General features: G+C 50.4%; 1 protein-coding gene across 7 annotated transcripts in view; it reads right to left on the reverse strand.

Annotated features, from left to right (window-relative positions):
• The window catches only part of CNTFR (ciliary neurotrophic factor receptor), a 201,769-nt gene that overhangs the window by 141,975 nt on the left and 42,058 nt on the right, over positions 1–17,736 (reverse strand). For 3 of the 7 annotated variants that reach the window (XM_071425695.1, XM_071425690.1, XM_071425694.1), the window contains one exon: positions 6,232–6,343. The exons of 1 other annotated variant lie outside the window; for it this stretch is intronic. The gene's annotated coding sequence lies outside the window, so the exon portion shown is untranslated. The remainder of the gene's footprint in view (positions 1–6,231; positions 6,344–17,736) is intronic. 3 more of the 7 variants (XM_071425692.1, XM_071425689.1, XM_071425691.1) reach the window with 1 other exon arrangement.

The raw sequence follows: 17,736 nt of genomic DNA on the forward strand, positions 1-17,736 counted from the left end.
GCAGCAGCATATAAATCTCTGATCCATAAATTGTGCTGCTCCCCACCTGCATGCCCCTCCTTTTAGATATAAAGTGCAATGATTTGGGGCAAGAGAAAGAAAAAAAGAGCCAGTAATATGTGATCTTAGTGAAGGGCAGCACTGAGGTGTCCTCATTGGGGGCTGTAATGAGTGCTGAGGGACTGATGTGTGCTGTAAATTGCCCTGGAGACATGGGCCCCAGTCCAGGTTTGCTGGAGCTATCCAGAACTTAAAAAGAGTAATCTTAGAGGGGGAAATAATAAATTAAACATCGCTAAAGAGTGCAATCAGTGCTGCTGTCTAATTCCTCTTTGAACAACCTCACAACATTGGTGCTCACAACACTGGGAGTGCCACGGCCATGGAAGGGATGCAGGGGTGTGCAGAGGAGCTCCTCGCTCCTTTTCCCACCTAGATGTGGGATCCTGCCCATCTCCATCACAGCTGAACAGCTCCTCCCATAGATCCCCACCTCCAGCCACTCTCCCTGGGCACTAAGGGGGACTACAAGGAGCTAGGTTTGCACTTTTCCCTTCCATCTGGTGCCACAGATGCCCACTGTACACACACAATATATGCCCTCCACAAGGCTGACAACAGTTCCCCACGCCTCAGAGCCAGGATTCAATGGGGTAGCTGCCACCCCAGGCAAATGCATCTCATGTTTGTGGCCCCATGGTTTCCAGCTTTACCGGGCAGAGTAGCAGGCATCCACCACCAAGGCCCTCCAGGAGCTATGAGACCCACAGCACCCATGGCACCCTCTGAAATGGCTTTAGAGGAGTCCAGCCCTTCTTGCTGATGGTTATTTCTTGGAATTGGAATACACAGCTTGCCTCCATCAGACCCCTCATCTACTGAATCATCAGCTTGGTCATACTGTAGATCAGCATCCTGGGCCAGCTTTAAAATGTCACCCCCAGCACTGCTGCAGCACTCTCTCAACCATGGCTCCTGCTCCAGACCCAGCAGAATGTCCCACTCCTTCTCCCCTGGTTCTTGACACACTGGGGTGTCCTCCACCATCCATCACAGAACAGGAAGCAAGGAAGGCTTGCATTAAAGCTTTCTCCTGAAACTGACATCTCTCTTGACATCTACAGCTCACCTGAGCAGCTAAGCCAACGCTCCTGTGAATATAAACAAGCAGGAGGGAAAGTGCATTCACTAGACAGATAGCTTGGGGAAGTATCATCACCCACTGAAAGCCCATATGTGGTTTTGTAACAAAGGTATTTGCTTCCTGTCTTGCCCACTCATCAGAGGAATATACGAGCAGGGCTGAGCAGCACCCTGGAGACAGAATAAAACCAAACAGTGCTCGGAGGGCTCTGCAGGAGCCGTGCAGGAGAACACATTATGGACACCCTGGGGAAGAGAAATCTCCTTTGTCCCAGCCTTGGGAATGGCCCACAGCCAGGATCCATCATGCACCTATCCTGCACCTGATCAAGATTAAATAAGTGTTAATAAGTGTTAAATAAATGAATGAAGTCAGGTCTTGTCCCCCATATACAACAGCTTCCCTCCTGGAGCCACAATTCACTGAGGCCTAAAAAAGAGCACTTTCTGTGAAATTCTCCAGCTCATTGCTGTGGTTTGGTGTGGTATAAGAACACCTACTCTGTGCCAGCATGGTCCTGCCAGCTGCCTGCCCAGGCAGCAAAGGGATCAGCAGCAGGCTGGGCTGTGGGAGCACAGGCATAGCCAGCATGTCACACAGCACTTGAACCACATATAAGACATTGCCCATAGTTTTGGGAGTCCCAAGAGATGTCCCAGTGTTAATTAACCAAAGGAAATTCAGCCAGGTCCACTGAAATATCCAGGAAAGCTGTTGAGGACACAGAGACAGGCTCTTCACAGCAACCCATAACAAGGAGGTAAGTGACAATGGGCATATCTGAAACAGAAGGTTCCCACTGGATGCTAGGAGAGGATTTTCCCTCCTTTATCTAGGGTCAGAACCAAGAGAAAACCAGCAAAGCTCCTTAAACAACAACACTCAAGGCTAAGCAGAATGAAGCCTTTGCCCTTCTCCCATTGCCAAATTCACAACTACTGAGATAGAGCAACATATGGAAGGAAATTAAGGATAGCTCTGTGAAATGAGCACCAGCACTCCTTCACACCTGGAGCAGAGTCTGGATTGGCTAACCCATTTCACATCACCCTTTTTGCCATCACCTCAAAAATCAACCGCTCATGTAACATGTATGTGCACATACACTGCAAGACCTGAGACAACCTGGCCTGGGGAACCACTCCAAATGCAGCTTGCATGACTGATCCTGATTCAAATATCTCTGAAAGCTTTTCATAAAGAAGGAGAACTCATGAGTTACAGCATGTCAGCGGCTACACACCTTGGTGCTTGGGAGGCTTAGGGTGAACAGTAGGAAAAAATCTCTTTGCTGGGAGGGTGGCACAGCTGAGAGCCAGGTGCCCCAGGAGATGTTTAAGCCATGAGCCCTCAGCTCAACAGCCACTCAGTTCAGATGTGACATCCTTGGCAGCTCTGCTCGGGAGCTCCAAAGTCTCTGTGGGTCTATGCAGATGCAAGAACAAGATGAGGGACTATGGATCTTGGTCACCAACTCCAAGAAAAGACCTCTAAGCCACTTCATCCTTACTATCTAAACATCAGGTCCCTTCTTGAAAGAAGGCAAAAGACCACCTAGAAGCTGTACTGCTTGGGGCTGTGCCTAGGGGGGACACACCTCAGCCACCTTCAGATCCAAGCACTCAAAAACTGCATAATCAAGTGACAGCAGCAAAGCTTTGGCAAGACATCTGTCCATCTATAAATAGAGCTTAACTGTGTGTCCTTATCACAGGGCTTTGATGTGTCTGGGGAGAATATTTTCTTCCCCTTCACCACCAAGTCCCAGGCAGCACAGATAATGGCTTGAATCGATCCAGCTCAAGTATTGCTAAACTTCCTACCACTGTGGCAGCATGCCAGCCTCAAATAGGACAAGAGAACATGTGTCTGTTCAGAGCCAACCACAAGGAGCAGGCAGAAAATTGCTTTAGGCTTAAAAAAAAAAATAAAAAAGGTGCTTTTTGCAGATTTGTAGATCAATCTACAATGTATTTTAGAGGTTTAAGAAAGTCAATATAAACAAGATATATCATAGCTGCACAAGAAGCTGAGAAGTTGTATTTCTATTTATGCTGCTACTGGCATTCCAGCTGCTGGCTCTATGTCCTGCTGCAGTCTTACACCACTACTTCTCCAGCAGGGAAGTTGAGGGAAGGGGCTCCTTCTGCTGCTGCAGCTCATCCCCCCATTGGTTTTAGCAGGACAGCTCAGCCCTGGGGCTTTGAAGTGTGTCACCACTGTCACCATGTGCCCTGCTTGCAGCAGGAGGGCAGCAGGAGGACACAGGGACCAGTGGCAGTGCCCAGGCTGACCTCCCACAAAGGGCAGCTTGTCTCCTCCTCTGTCCCCACAGGCTCAGCACACAAATTGGCTCAGCTCCCTGGGGATCCTCTGGGCAGTGCTGAGACAATCCCTTGGCATTCGTTTCTCAAGCTGATGCTGCTGCAGAACTGCAGTGGCCTGACCTCCACAAACTATCTGGATTGGCTAACCTATTGGCTAACACATCCCCAGGGATGTGACAATTTGGTTCCCTCCCACAGACACGTCTGCCACGTGCCCACCATTCCTCTTGAACCATCCTGGCATGAGTTGGAGAGGCCTTACAGAGATGGCTCTGCCACCCCTCTGCCCCCTTCAGCTCCACTGCAGGGCACTATAAAGCATATTCAGAATTTTTCTCCCCCTTTGTTATTATAGTGAGTCACAGAACAGGCCTTATCAAACCGGACCTAAACCATGCCTGTCTCTCCCCAGATCCAATGTAATATGTCATCCATTAAACATGCAATTTACAAATCCATGAGAGGCTCTCATCCTCTCATGGGCAGGAGTGCTCACATCCCTGTGGTGGAGCCTGTCCCAGTGAGCCACCAGGAAGTGGATCCCACTGGAACTGACTACACCCATTTCCAAGTCTCCATGAAGCACAAAACCCCATTTCCTGGCTTCCACCCTCTGCCTCAGAGGGTGAGGAATAAAGTGTGCCTCTGGATGGGAAAGAGTTGGCTGCACACCCTTGGTCATCAGGAGGAAGTGCCTGGGTTGTGGGATGCCCAGCTCCAGACATCCTTCTGCCCCAGAGCCCATCCAGGCATGGGAAAACAGGTCAGCCTGCAACAGAGGAAGCAGAAACCAGCTTCCTACCCTTCCTACACAACTAAAACTTGTGCAAATGCCTGCCACACATCCCACCAAACCCCTCGGGAGCAAACCTGGGAGAGGCAGCCAGGGATGCAGGGCAGGGATCGGCTGCTGACGCAGCAAAGCTGGCAGGAGCACCAGCCTGCTGGTGCTTCTCCAACCCCCTTCCCAGCTCTCTGCCAGGCCCAAGCTCCTCCAGCAGCACATCATCTGGGCTGGGCTCTTACTCATCTGCTGCCATGCACAAGCAGGCGTCAGGGGACGTATCACTGCTCGAATGCGAGGAAGAAACAAGCAGCATTAACTGGTAGCACGTGTGCATGGAGACCCCTCAAACTCTTTTTTCCCTTGCTCCCATCTGCTCTGCTCTGGGCCACTAAATCCAATTCAGCAGTGCTCGGAGCTTGTACCAAAGCTGCGACACATTTGTCAGATCCCTGACTAGACCCATGGCTAATTTTACAACGCTAATTTATCTCACCATATTATATCGCTTTCATTTCATCCCCCCAGGATCCCATTACTGCCAGTGTACCTTGTAGCCAGCATGTAACAGTAATTGGTATTATTAGCGACGTACCCTGCTCGAGCTGCTCTATTTGCAGAGCTGCAAGGAGTCCCGTGGGTGGGCTGATCCACCTCGAGGATGGAGAGGGAAGGAGTCCTTGTTCCATGCTGCTCCATGGATGCCACCAAGGAGCAATGCCAAGGGCAGGGTTTTGCTGCTGCAGAGCACCTCTGCATGCCCAGACCCCACCCCACTCCCCACTGTGGCTACATCAGGTGTTGCCCGCCCCTGGGATCCTTAGTCTTGACCTTTTAACTCCAGGGCAAACAATCAAGCGTGCACACAGAGAGCATTTCTGTCCTTGCTTGTGGCTCAAAGGATAAAGGACTCACTTATCCAGGGTTAAAGGGGCTTCAAAACAACTCTGGGAAGCATGATGCAGGGGTAGAGGGCAGGGAAGGGGCACAGGGAAAATTCATTATTCATGCTATTCTGGTCAACAGTTTCTCCTCTTTGGTGTAAGCTACTACTTTCTAGGATCAACATAATTAAAGCCATGCAGTTTTAGCCAAGTGAGAGGCTGTGCTAGTCAAACGGTGACAATTCCCACTTAAGACGTCCTTGTCTGGCATTTAGAGACTTGTTAAATTTTAATTCATCATTTTCCTTTCTCAGGCACAGCACCAGCAAGCACCAGGTACTCCCAGCACAGCTCTGCAGGGTCTGCATCCCCATGTGGGGCAGCTCCATCTCCAGGCTCCTTCCCTGCTCCACCATGGCTCAAAGAACATGATCCCAAAGCCCTCCTCAAACAGCAGTGTGTTACCACAGCCCCATACTGAGTACACATGTAACAGGCCTCAGAGGTGGGGCAGCCTCTAGCCCATGGCTGCTGGTGGTGATGGTCTCCTAAGGGGATGCTTTCCTTTCCAAGCAAAGCCCATCCACCTCATCCCTGATGCTGCAGCCTGCCAGGGCAGGAAAGAAAAAAACAAAAACACCCAGCAGACATGACAGCTTCAAGCTGTGCTTGCCTGCAAGAGGTGGCACCTCACCTTCCACCACATAGCTGGGCTGGGTGACACTTACCTGCTCCAGAGTGGTTCAGCCACAGCACGGGACCTCTGCCACTGTGGTTGGACTGTGCACCTCTGAGCTGCCCAAGGGCTTTCAAGTGGAAGAGCTCTTTTTGGACAAGTTGTCCATTGGCAGACCATAACATGGGATTTTCCAGGCTGTTCATCCTTACTTGCCCTTCCATGTCCTAAATAATCACTCTCAGCATCTACCCTCTTTGCACAGCAGCTAAAAGGCTGCTCACACACCAGAGCCAGGAGCAGCCTTTTGCCACACTTTAATAAAAACCACCATCCTCACCAGAAGACACGTGTCCTGCACTCCTACAAAGCACACTAACTCAGGACAAGCTGGGTGAGCAAGGTTTTTAACCCGCCTCTTACCTCTCCACCAGTCTAGAGTCCTTGTGGTGTCCCCAACTTCTCATAAACGCCTGGGCGATTCTTCTGGCTGCTCGTCCAACCCTCGCTGCTCAGATCTGGGATTTTCTTCAACAAAACAGAAGAGACATCCTGTCAGGTTACCAGGTGAAACTCTGCCATTGCTTCAGGTTCAGCAAAGAACCAAGGAGGGGGGCATCTGTTTCCCAGCCCTGACAGCTGGGGGTAACCGGTGCAAACACAAAAATGGTTAGAATGAGAGCCCTCCCACAAGAGCGTCACAGTCCAGCCCCAAAGCACGTATTTGCTTAATTATTTCGATTCAGAGACATGAAATGGGAGAGGGGAAAAAAGACCCCTGCAGCGTGGGGCATCTCTGATCTTCTTTAAAGACAGACAGCAATGCTCCCCAGACAGAGCAGCACAGCACAGCAGCACCACACTGCCAGCCCAGTACCGAGCCATTCACCCATGAGGTCCTCTGCTGCCTGAGCCCTAATCCTGAAAAACCCCACATATGTGTTAAACAGTGCAGGGAGAGGCTAGTCCCACTGAACCCAGGAGTGTGGAGAGGAAAACATGCCTGTATGGCTTTGCAGCACAGACACCAAGGACTGGAAACGGGAGGAGGACTTTCTGTGCTAGGTCTGACACGCTGTCTGGTGAGATGGAGTCAGAGGCACTGGTGTAACCAGTGGTGCCCTCCCTTACAGCAGGAAATACGCTTTTTGTGTTACACAAACAAATTATCAGTTGAGATCTGTACTCATTATACAGCTCTTGTGGCTGAGGTTGTGTTGCTCCCCCTACTTCTTTTTAAATGCTTTGAAGAAAAAAAAAAAATCAAGTCTTGTGGCTCTGCATTATTAAAAATGAAAAATAGGAGCCAAAACCCACTGGCAAGAGAAAAGTCTGGGACTCACTCCTGCAGAGATTCTTTCCCAAGGGTGACAGTGACTCCAAGCCTGGAACACCACACGCTTTAATTAGCACCCAACCCTCAGCTGATGAGCTTTGCCAGAGTTCCTCCCAGGACTTCATGCAAAGCCTGGACAAGCCAATGGGAGGATGCTGCAGAAACCCAAACTACAACCCCCCCTCCACCTCCTGCCTGCCTACAAAACCTAAATAAATAAATGACCACCCCCTGAAACTACACTGGGCTCCTGATGGCGAAACCCTCATTTGCAAAGTGCTTGGAAATAATTACAAAATTTTCCCAGAGTTTACAAGGAGGGGAGCTGACTGTTTGTCATGCCGGCAGCCACGGTGTGCCACAATTTATCACACTTGTCAGGTGTCAGCCACCAAGAAATTTAACTCCAGCTGCCCCAAGCTCAGCACCCACAATGCCCCATCATTCAAAACCTGCTCTGCCAGGCACCCCAGAGCTGAGGAGTGAGTGGCAAGGATGGGAGGGGGATGCTCCCCACCAAGCCTCCTCTCACTTTGCAATGCAAATGTAACTCTTTGGTTATTTGGAAGCATTTTTGTTTGGGGGTGTTGGTTTTTTTCCCTACCCACAGATGAAGCAGAACAGGAAAGGAGACCAGGCTACAGCAAGAGATGAGGCTCATTTATCATTACCTGCCAGAGACCCTCCTAGGCTCTAATTCCAGCTTGGCAGGGACCTGAGAAGAGAGACTGAGCTGAGCATGAGTACCCTCAGGGAGAGAGTGCATTATTGTGGGTGCAAAGTGCAAAATCCCAGTGCCTTTTCTGAGAGACATCTCTGGAACCTGTGGAAAGGACTGACATTCTCTGCCACCTCTGTGCCCTGCACTGAGCCAGATGAGCCAGTTCTGCCACAGGTCCAGCAGCCCAGCTTTCCACATGGAAATCAAGGCATGACTTGCTTTTGTAGGGGCTTCAAATTGAGGTCAAACTGGATTTTGGAGGAACTCAGCATGTCCAAAACAGGCCATCAACTGAAGGACCTGACTTGGGTCACGAGTTACTGCTGAGCCAGAGGGAAGATCTGTGAGCTGTGCTTCCCCATAATAATGGGACAGCCTTGGTCACAGCTCAGGTGGGCTCACATAAGGAGCAAATATGATCATCCACAGAGCCGGGACAAGTCCTGGGTCAGGTTTCTGCAGGACGGCTTGCATCAGTGCTGAGCTCACCCTGCATAACCAGGACATCAGCAATGCCATGGTCATGGCACATCATCAGTGTGACACCTGTCTGGGCTGCCCCACAGAAATTCTCCTGCTTTGGCCATTTCTGTAGCAACAAGCTGACTTAAGAGAAACCTGCCTACAAAAGCACCAACTTTTTAAACAGGTCCTTGCATGAGTGCTCAGCACTCATGGCATGCTGCATGTCCCACATGATGCATCCACATGGCACAGCAAGGGCTAATGGATAACTGAACCACTTGTTTAATGGAAAAAAAAAATGAAAATCCAAACACACATCATTTGCCAAAAATCTTTCTCTCCACCACAAGCTGGTCAGGGATCCACGAATTTTACTTGCACCAGCAGAAGGGGCCCAACATTTCCCAGCAGCGAGGCATCCCTGCAGGAGCTGGGGGCGCAGGTTTTGCAGAGCAGCTCCTGCTGCGGGGATCTCCCCGCACACGCCGTGGGTGACACACCCACACAGCCCGCGATTCACAGCCTCGCCACTTGGCGCGGGAAAGGCGGATTTCTGTGCCGTCAGCAACAAGCAGAACCCTGATGCCTGGCTCAAAACCTTCCCCAAAACTGTCAGGCTCAGTCTCACAGCGCAAAGATACTGGAATTTCTTCAGCACAACTGCAAGAATTTTTCTGCTTCTTTTTTTTTTTTAATTTTATTTTTAACTGTGGATAAACTAATGCCTTTCCCCCCCCCCACCCTGTTCTGAGAGCAGCTTAAAACTCTCTTTGCTAAAATTTTCCAAAAAAATTCAGCCGGAGGCAGAGACATGTGAAGTTTCAGTCCAAATGGTTAAAGGCTGGCGTAGTTTCAAGCAACTGAAGACAGGGGTTTATAATCAGAAGTGTCAGGCAGCCTTAATTATATTATTTCCTGAAGGAAATAGTTTTCCCTGCTGAAGTCCAGGAGTTATTAAAAAAAGTTGACCTCACTGGAACCAATCAAGATGGAGACAAGAAGCCTGTGATGGATTCTTAAGGCAGGCGTGTTCATGCATCTGTATTTTCAGGGGTCCAGGATTTTAGGACAGGTATTCCCAGACAAGCCTGGCTTTGCAACAGCTGAGAGCCAAAACCCAGGATGCAGAGCCCCCTCCCATCCATCCTTGTGGGTGCCCTGGGCAGGGGCACGTGGGAGCCCCATGCATGCAGGGAGGGTGCTTGCCTGTGCCCAGATCGATTGCCTCACCAAGGCGAGCGAGGAAAAACAGCCGGATGCTTTGTAGCTGTCAGGAGCACACAGGCTTTTTGTCCATGTCTTCCTCTGTGCCCATAAATAAAACTGACAGCAACTTTATTTAGGACTTCTTCCAGTTAAGAGGGGATGGAAGAAAAGTGAAAAATTAAATCGTAGCTCAGCAGAGGCAGAGGGGGAAGGTCCTGGAGGCACAGCTCAGGCTGTGCCACTGCTGCAGCAGCCTGGGGTGGTGGCAGCCCTCACTCTCCAAAATCAGCACCTCCACATCTCTATCAGCGCACCCCTCTCCCCTGCCCTCCCCTCCCCATCCCACACTTCAGCCTCTGCCTTCTGCTGCCCATCCACTCCCCAGTGCAAGCTGAGAGGTTCAAGAATCTGGAGTGAGTTGAGGTGGAATAACCATGTCTCCTTACGTCCTAAAAGAGAATGAAGCAACCCCCAAATAATCCAGAGGAGAAAGTCACTTCTTCCCTGCTCATGGGTAAAGGTTGTACTTGTAGCACCAACAGCTGCCCTAAAAAGCAGCTCAGTCCTGTGCAGCTCACCAGCATGGCTGAGTGGGGAGTGCAGCATCTCCATCAGATGCTGCACTTCACTCCATCAGATCTCCATCCACTACCACAGAATGTCCTGTCTGTTTGCTATCACCTCCAAGGAGTATTTTGCAACTGAGGAACGACCCCTCTTTCTATAAAAAGCACGAGAAGAGACTCAAAGAGCAGGAGAGGAGGGAAGGCTGCTCTGCAAGACAGCTGAGCACCCTGCAGACCCATCCCCCAGCATGAGGGAGCCCAGCCAGGGTTTGACCATCCCAGTCTGGTCCCCCTCAGCTCCCTGCAGCCTCTCCCAGCAGCACAGCACCTCGTGTCTCACAACGGTATTGCAACACACTGATAACACAAGCTTTGTTTCAACCTTCATCCTGCTCGCACCAGTGCTGAGCCTGAGCTATGCCACAAGCCAAGATCCAGTTCCACAGGGACTGTATGATTGTGCCAGTTCCCAGGTGCTTAGGGCCTTGACTGCAGCTCGTCTGGAGTCGTACCCTGCACTTGCGCACAAATGCAAAAACTCAGAGCAAGTGTGTAGGAAAAGAACCCCCTCCCATCCCAGGGACGAGCCCCCCCCATGCAGAAAGGTTTAGGGTGGAAGTTGTGTGCAGGTCCCATGGGAGAGAGGCTGCCAGTGACCTCATGGGTTTCTTCCACTGCTGCCCTCTCCGCTGCCATGAGTCAGAGATTAATGACAGGCCATTTGTCAGCACCGGTGGCATCATTGCCAATCTCATTTCTGAGCAGACATCTGACCTTGCTTGCCTCCCCGAGACCCATGTTACCGCATGGCTCCAGCAGCCTCCTGACAGCTCCCAGGGGAAGCAACAGAAGGCAGGGAACGGGGCTGTGACAGCTTGATCCTGAGTCAGGATGCACAGACAAACAGCTCAGGATGAGCAGAGAGTGTTTGTCAGCCTGCCCCACTGCCCTACCCTCCTCTCAGATAGCACCCAAGAAAGGGCTTCTCTTACCAAGCACCGGGCTAGGTTATGGAGAAAGGAGATCTGTGCCCAAAGATGGGGGCATAGGCAAAGCAAGCCTTGCCTGAAACTCTGGAAGGAAGACGAAAGAGGGTGTGGGGGACATATGATCTTTTCCCCAAGTCTGCAGTATCTGTGTCTGTGCCCACACTACCAAGCCAGCTGAAGGGATCCGTGTGCAGTTCCACCTGTGGCAACCAGACCTTCTCCACAGCCAGCTGTGGCCCAGACTGAATCTGAACCCACTCAGTGAGGAGACCAGGTAAAATCCAGACACAGATCCATCCTGCATTCCTCAGCAGGACTTGTACCCATGTCTTGAGCTTTAGATGACCTATGCCACAGGGTCCAGCACTCCTCTGCCCCAAACCAGGCCCTGTGGCCACCGCACAAATCCACTGTGTGACTGTCACTTGGTCACCACACACAGTTCTGGTCCTCACAGAGAAGGAGTAGAGGCAAAAGGGAAGGGGAACAAAGCATCTTCTGCATCATGGCATTCCAAGCACACCAAGGCTTTTCAGCCTAGGAAGAAGGAGGAGGCAGGGCTTACTAGCTACAGGACCTTGGGCTAGGCACACTGTATTGGCCAAATCATAATGTCCACGCTGCTCCCTATTAAACAACAGAAAACAAATTCTCAGAGGAGCAGAGAATATTCAAGAACAGGTCTTCTGACAAGTGCTGGTCCTGATGCAAGCTCTGCCTCCACGCAACCCTCAGCCTTAGACAGCCAGATGCATCCCCACCAGGAGGGATGAGACAACCACCAACACAGCTCCTCCTCTGTGCCAAGTCAAGCCAGTCCCAGCTCTCATGCTTCTCAGAAGGAGAACAAATTAAAATGATGTGGGACCGGGAAAAGACCCACTTGGTTAAGATGAAGAAATCAGTGCCATTAAACGTCATTAGAATAATATGCCCAGAAAGCTTCATAAAAGGAGATACCATATGATTGAATGCTCTCCAGACCCTCATTTTACACAGACCCAAAACATCAGCCCAGAGCCTCTTCTAACAGCCAACTCTCACAACAATCAGGTTTTAGGTTTTGTTTTGTGATGTGTTGGTTTTTTTTCCTGAGGAGCTTTTGGGTCTGCAATTGAAACTACAATTCCTTTAGTTCCTGGAAGGGGGAGAAAATAAAAATCATTTTTCATTAAGCTGAAGCAAATGGCATTTTTGCTTGTCAAAAATATTTGACACAACTCTGACAGACTCGACCAGACATATAAATAAAAGATTTAAATCCTTCTGCTTCAGAGCTTAAGAAAAACCTGCTGTCAGTCCAGTGCTAGTACAAACTCTCTCCTACAGGTCACACTCCCTGGGGGTTGCCAGCACCACCTGGCACTGATGCTGGGATAGAGGGCAGCTACCAGCCACACCAGCCTTTTCAGGCAAGTAAAACCCCACCAGTATCCCTCTGCTCTCTCTGAGACAGGATCAGCCTCCCTGGGCTCAAGCAGCACACAGCTGGCTCCAGCAGCAGGGAGGTGAGCAGCATCGATCCCTTCCCTCTCCTGCCACCATCTGTATCTGATGGCAGCATCGACCCAGCAGCACTGGATGCTGTATTTCCTCGGCCACCTGGGCTGTGCAGCAGCCGCCTTCCCCATCCGTCGTGGCAGCGAGGCGGCCACAGAGGCTGTGACAAGACACAGAGCAGTGTCGGAGCCCATTTCTAAATCCTTCTATCCTATTCAAGCCAGGGAGGCTTATGTGTATGGATTTATACTGTTTGCCCCAATATTTAGCTACTGAGCTGACTAATCTGTGTGCAAGAAAAACCACGGTGGCTCAGAGGCTGAGCAATCTACATCATTCATCATTTAGATTAGCTATTGTCTTAATCCTCTTTAAACTACTGTATAATACATAAGGGAATGGATGTCCTATATCTCAGGATATGCAGGAAAAACCCAGGCTGAAGCTCAGAAACTTGGAAAGAAGTGAAAATGACAAATCCTATCAAGCCACAGAGGGAAAAGGAAACTTGTTGAAACCCCTGACAGATGGTTTAACTTCTTCATGCTCTCTCCACCCCACCAGCCTTTAATTATTTCCTAGACAGCTTCCCAATTACTTCCCCGGCAGCTTCCTAAACTTCTTCGGTCCTCCCCCTTCATACAGCCCCATGATGAGCTGTGGGGCCCAACCTGCAGCAGCCCATGCCACATGGACTTGCTGCTGCCCCAAGGATGTGCAGCCCTGTGCCCCGGGAGCTGGGACATCCCTCTCCAGCCTCAGCTGTGGCTGTGCTGCCCGCAGAAAGGCTCTGCTCAAATGGCTCTGCCCAGCCCAGTGCCACGCTTTGGGCCCTGCCTGGCAAACAGACAGGCTCAGGTCAAGGATTAAAGCCTTGCTTGGCTATCCAGGATCATGCCACACATTGCTGCAGTGCCCGGCCAGAGGATGAACAGAACCAGGTTTCTTTATGGCAACAGCGAAGAGTTCACGGGCAGAGGGAGGGACAGCAACAAGGCAGTGGCAAACAAGGCTTTAGTTCACTGCCTGCCGGAGCTGAGGGAACTAATAAACAGACAGATGAGCTAAATTGTCTTCTGAACCTCTGTATCAGTATTCACATTACAGAACCTGCTTCCAGCAATTCCAGCGTATTAATAATAAATGCTACATAATTACAGCAGACTTGCTTTGTCCTCTCTTTCTGTTTACTGTCAATGTCTCTTTAACCCTTTGCAGTCCACAGCTGGCTCTCCACTGGCACCAGACCCTCCACAGATGGCACAGCCTTGGCATCACTGATAGGCATCTCTCCCAGATCCCTCCTGGGCTGGTCAGGGTGCAAGGGGAGGTGAAGGAAAGATCAAGTGCTGATACCACTCAGTAGGGATCACTTTTTACCTGTCAAAGCCCTGACAATCTTGCTGCAGGGCATGAAAAAGGTGCATTTGAGGCCTCAGGAGCACCCCCAGGCTGGGACGAGCTGGGGACTGCGCAAACAGCATGTCCAAGGCCCAGAGTTGTAACAAGTCACCAAGAGCCTCTTAACAGCAAAGAGCGTTTATGGCCTCTCGTGGTTTTGATCCCCTCCAGACTTGCAGCTGGATTTGCCTTCCCCACACACATGATTTTGGGGTATCTGTACCCCAGCCCTTTGGGACCCTTACTGCTGCACCCATGGCCCTTGGGCTGTCAGTGATGACAACCTCCTGGGAGGCAAACACACACTGCTGGGAGCTGGAGGTGGGCTCTGGAGCAATCCCTGAAGGACATATTCCTGAGGACACAGAGGAGATCATCCACACAGGTGCCAAGTCTGGCACCCAGGCAGGGAAGAGCAAAGGTTTTGGATAATCAAGTTCAAACCAAACATCTCCTGTGTTTGAGCAGTGGCCACGTTCCCCATTCTCAGCAGCACCACAGCCCCACACAGCTGCTCTTCCCAAGTCTCCTTCCTCACAGGCAAGCTGTGCCAAAATGCCTGCCCTGTCTCATCATTTCATGAGCTGATCCAAATGAGAGTTAAAGACCCTCTGGCACTTTTCCCCCAAATTTTCGAAGTATTTAATCCAATGTAGCTGCAAACTGAACTCTGGAGCCTGCTTTACTTCCCACAGGACTCTTGCTAAGTATTTCTTCCTCAGCTGGAAGCAAAAAGCCCCAAAAACTTTGAAAAAAGGCCCACATTAACAGTGCAATAGCAGTTTTTATCTGACCACAGGTTTAATTTGCACCTTTCAGGCTAGCTGTCTCTTTTCCAGCCTTGCAGGGAGGCTGCCATGGCTCCTAACACGGCTTCAATAAGAGAACAAATACCTCAAATGGGATTTCTGGAAGAAACCAGCATGCAAAACAAAGTACGCCTGCCTTCCAGTGCAAATTAACTCAGCTTCTGACCCGACTGCAGACCTTTCCAGACAGGAGACCCACTGGACAGCAAATGAATACCAAACAACTCAGATGCAAATCTCTCCCTGCACAGAGAGCCTCAAATGCTAAGGGAACACTTGGCTCAAACAGCTGGGCACTGGAAAGCCTTGGAATGGAAAAACACAAACAATTTAAACCCAGTTACATCGCTCATACAGGGAAGGCTAGGCTGGAGTGACAGAAGAACATCTATCCCTCAGACACCCTGTCTCCCATTCCACCTGGGACACACAGAGCATCCCCCAGTGCTGACATCCTGCCATCATTTTCCAGTGGTTCCCACAGCTGCACACATCCTCTCTGCATTTTCTGTGCCATCTCTCCTCTGCCAGGTGAAGCACGGAAGATTTTTTTTTTCTCCCTGTACACAGACACTTTTTTTGATTTCTCAAAGAATAAAACAGCAACCGATCATTCAGGAATAATTACTAAAGAAGAAGGAAGACAGCACTTCTGTCCTCAAATGAGTACAGGCTCCAAAAAAAGTGGGAGGGACAGATGGGAGCAAGACACAAAGGCAGGAGTCCTCTGTGCCACTTACATGGAGCATGCATGCCAGAGAAGGATGGAGCAGAATTGGGATTGGGAAGAAATGGGATCATCATTGTTACATCCAGCTCTTCCTTGTAGGACAGTACCAGGAAGCCTACTTGGAGAGCAACATACTACACGGTTAAAGCTAGCAGATCTCCCCAGGGCACAAAGAAGGGCAAGTTCATTCTGCTGGGAGGCCCTGGGTTGATTGTATCTCTGCTGTCTTTTCACTCACTGCCACTTTTGGCAAGCAACTCCAATTTCTACACAGCAGGGACCTTTGCAGAGGGCACCCTGCGGGCTGGAGTCCCCTCACACCGCCACAGGATGGGACAGCCAGAAAAGCAGCCATCCATATGGACAGGAAGGGAAACCCACAAAGAGCTGCAAGGAAGATGGCATATGTCAGCCCCAGAAAGGAAGATCCTGAGCTGGACTGGGGCACAGGCAGCCTGTGCTGCTGGAGGAGCTCCCACTCGCAGGGGGAAGGGATGGATGGCCCTGCCAGCCCCTCGCAGCACCCGCCAGACACACGGGCAGCCCCCAGCACTGCTGAGCTGGCTGCCACTGAAGCACTGCAAGGGTGGAAGTGCCTGGACTGAGCCCTGCTCAGTGATCAACATTTACCCCGGGATTACTAGCCAGCACTCATGGATGCAAAAACAGTAAAGCATGAGTGTCCTGAGGTCCCAGACTCATCTCCAGGACAGTCTGCATCCCAATCTGTAGGAGCGTCGGGGGGTAGGACGGTCGGGACAGACGGAGACGAGAGATCCCTGAAGCCAGGTTGTGGAGCTTGTGGTTTGTTGCAGAGGGCCTGGGTGCAGGGCCCTGCTGGGAGCTGCCAGCCACAGCTCAGAGCAGGACTGAGAGAAGAGAGGGGTAGAGAGGATGAGAGGGTAAGAGAGTAAGAGGGTAAAAGCGTAAGGGTGTAAAAAATATAAGAGAGTAAAAAGGGTAAGAGAGCAAGAGCGTAAGAGGAGTAAAAAGGGTAAGAGAGCCCTGTTCCCATTACAATACAATAAATCTTCTGTGTTGAATATTCTAATTCTCATTAACTAATCTAGTACAAGATACAAATCTTACAGCATTTACACACAGCCTATAGGAATCATTACATTACCATACTGTGTTACATTTTAAACCCTAAAAACTCCTCTTTGGACCCCTTCTGCCAAGCTGGCAGGGTCTGCTCTGACCCTTGGACCTGTCTGCAAGCAGAGGGTATTGTTTCATCAAAAGAGGATTATCTTCAGCCAGTCACTCCATTGTTTTCCAGTTGTTCAGTAACTGAGGTATCTCAAAGCTTGCTTTCATTTCAATCTTGCTTATAGTTTCTATATCCTCAAAATCTTTTGCCAGACAATCATATTTATAAGGCTTTCCTGTTTCATCTTCCCCAACACCAATACCCTGCCAGGGCTGTTTACCTGGTCTCTAACAACACCCATGTCCAAACCCACCCCACAAATCTCAGGATGCTCCTCAGCAGCTGATGACAGCACGTTGCAGGCTGGGTGACCCTCCTGTATCAGCCCCCTCCGAAAGCCATTTAGAAAAGAGACAGCAAGTTATTAATTACAAATTAAGCTGCTAATTGATACTAAGCTCTGTTAGCTCTAGGGGAAACAGAGGCAGAGCTGTGCCCCTCACACTATGGTTCACTGACTGCAAGTGCAATATGAGAGGCCTGAGCTGCCCAAGAGAGCTGCTGAGGGCACAGTCACACCACTTCTAGCCTGAGCTGTATGCCTCAGCCCAGAGATCTCTAATGCTGCACTCCCTGCATCCCTGACCTGCCTCCAAGCACTGCGACCACCAATGGTTTGAACACCCTCTCCTAGATGAGAGTCAGACCCCAGACCACCTCCCACAAGCACCAGTGGTTGCCTCCATCAGACTTTTTCTATAACACAGCACAGGAGTCACAGCCCCAAGGCTCGCCCCAAATAAAGATTTCCTCTCTTGGAGGGGATGTTTTCCTATCACCACAACCCAGCAGCAATTCAAGGTCTGCACAAAACCCCCAGGTTTTTCTGGTCCTGTGTGGACACCATCTTGCAGGGAATAAGGAGATGATGGACCATGCAAGAAACAGCCTGTGCCAGGCAGGAAGGATCACACCATCTGAAATCCTAGGTCTTATCCCTCCTGCCAAAAGTTCCTCAGCTCTGCCTTCTGAAAAACTAAGGACA

The sequence above is a fragment of the Agelaius tricolor genome, unplaced genomic scaffold (assembly GCF_023055355.1).
Source record: "Agelaius tricolor isolate 1412-34295 unplaced genomic scaffold, bAgeTri1.0.p SCAF_4, whole genome shotgun sequence".
Taxonomy (NCBI): Eukaryota; Metazoa; Chordata; class Aves; order Passeriformes; family Icteridae; genus Agelaius; species Agelaius tricolor.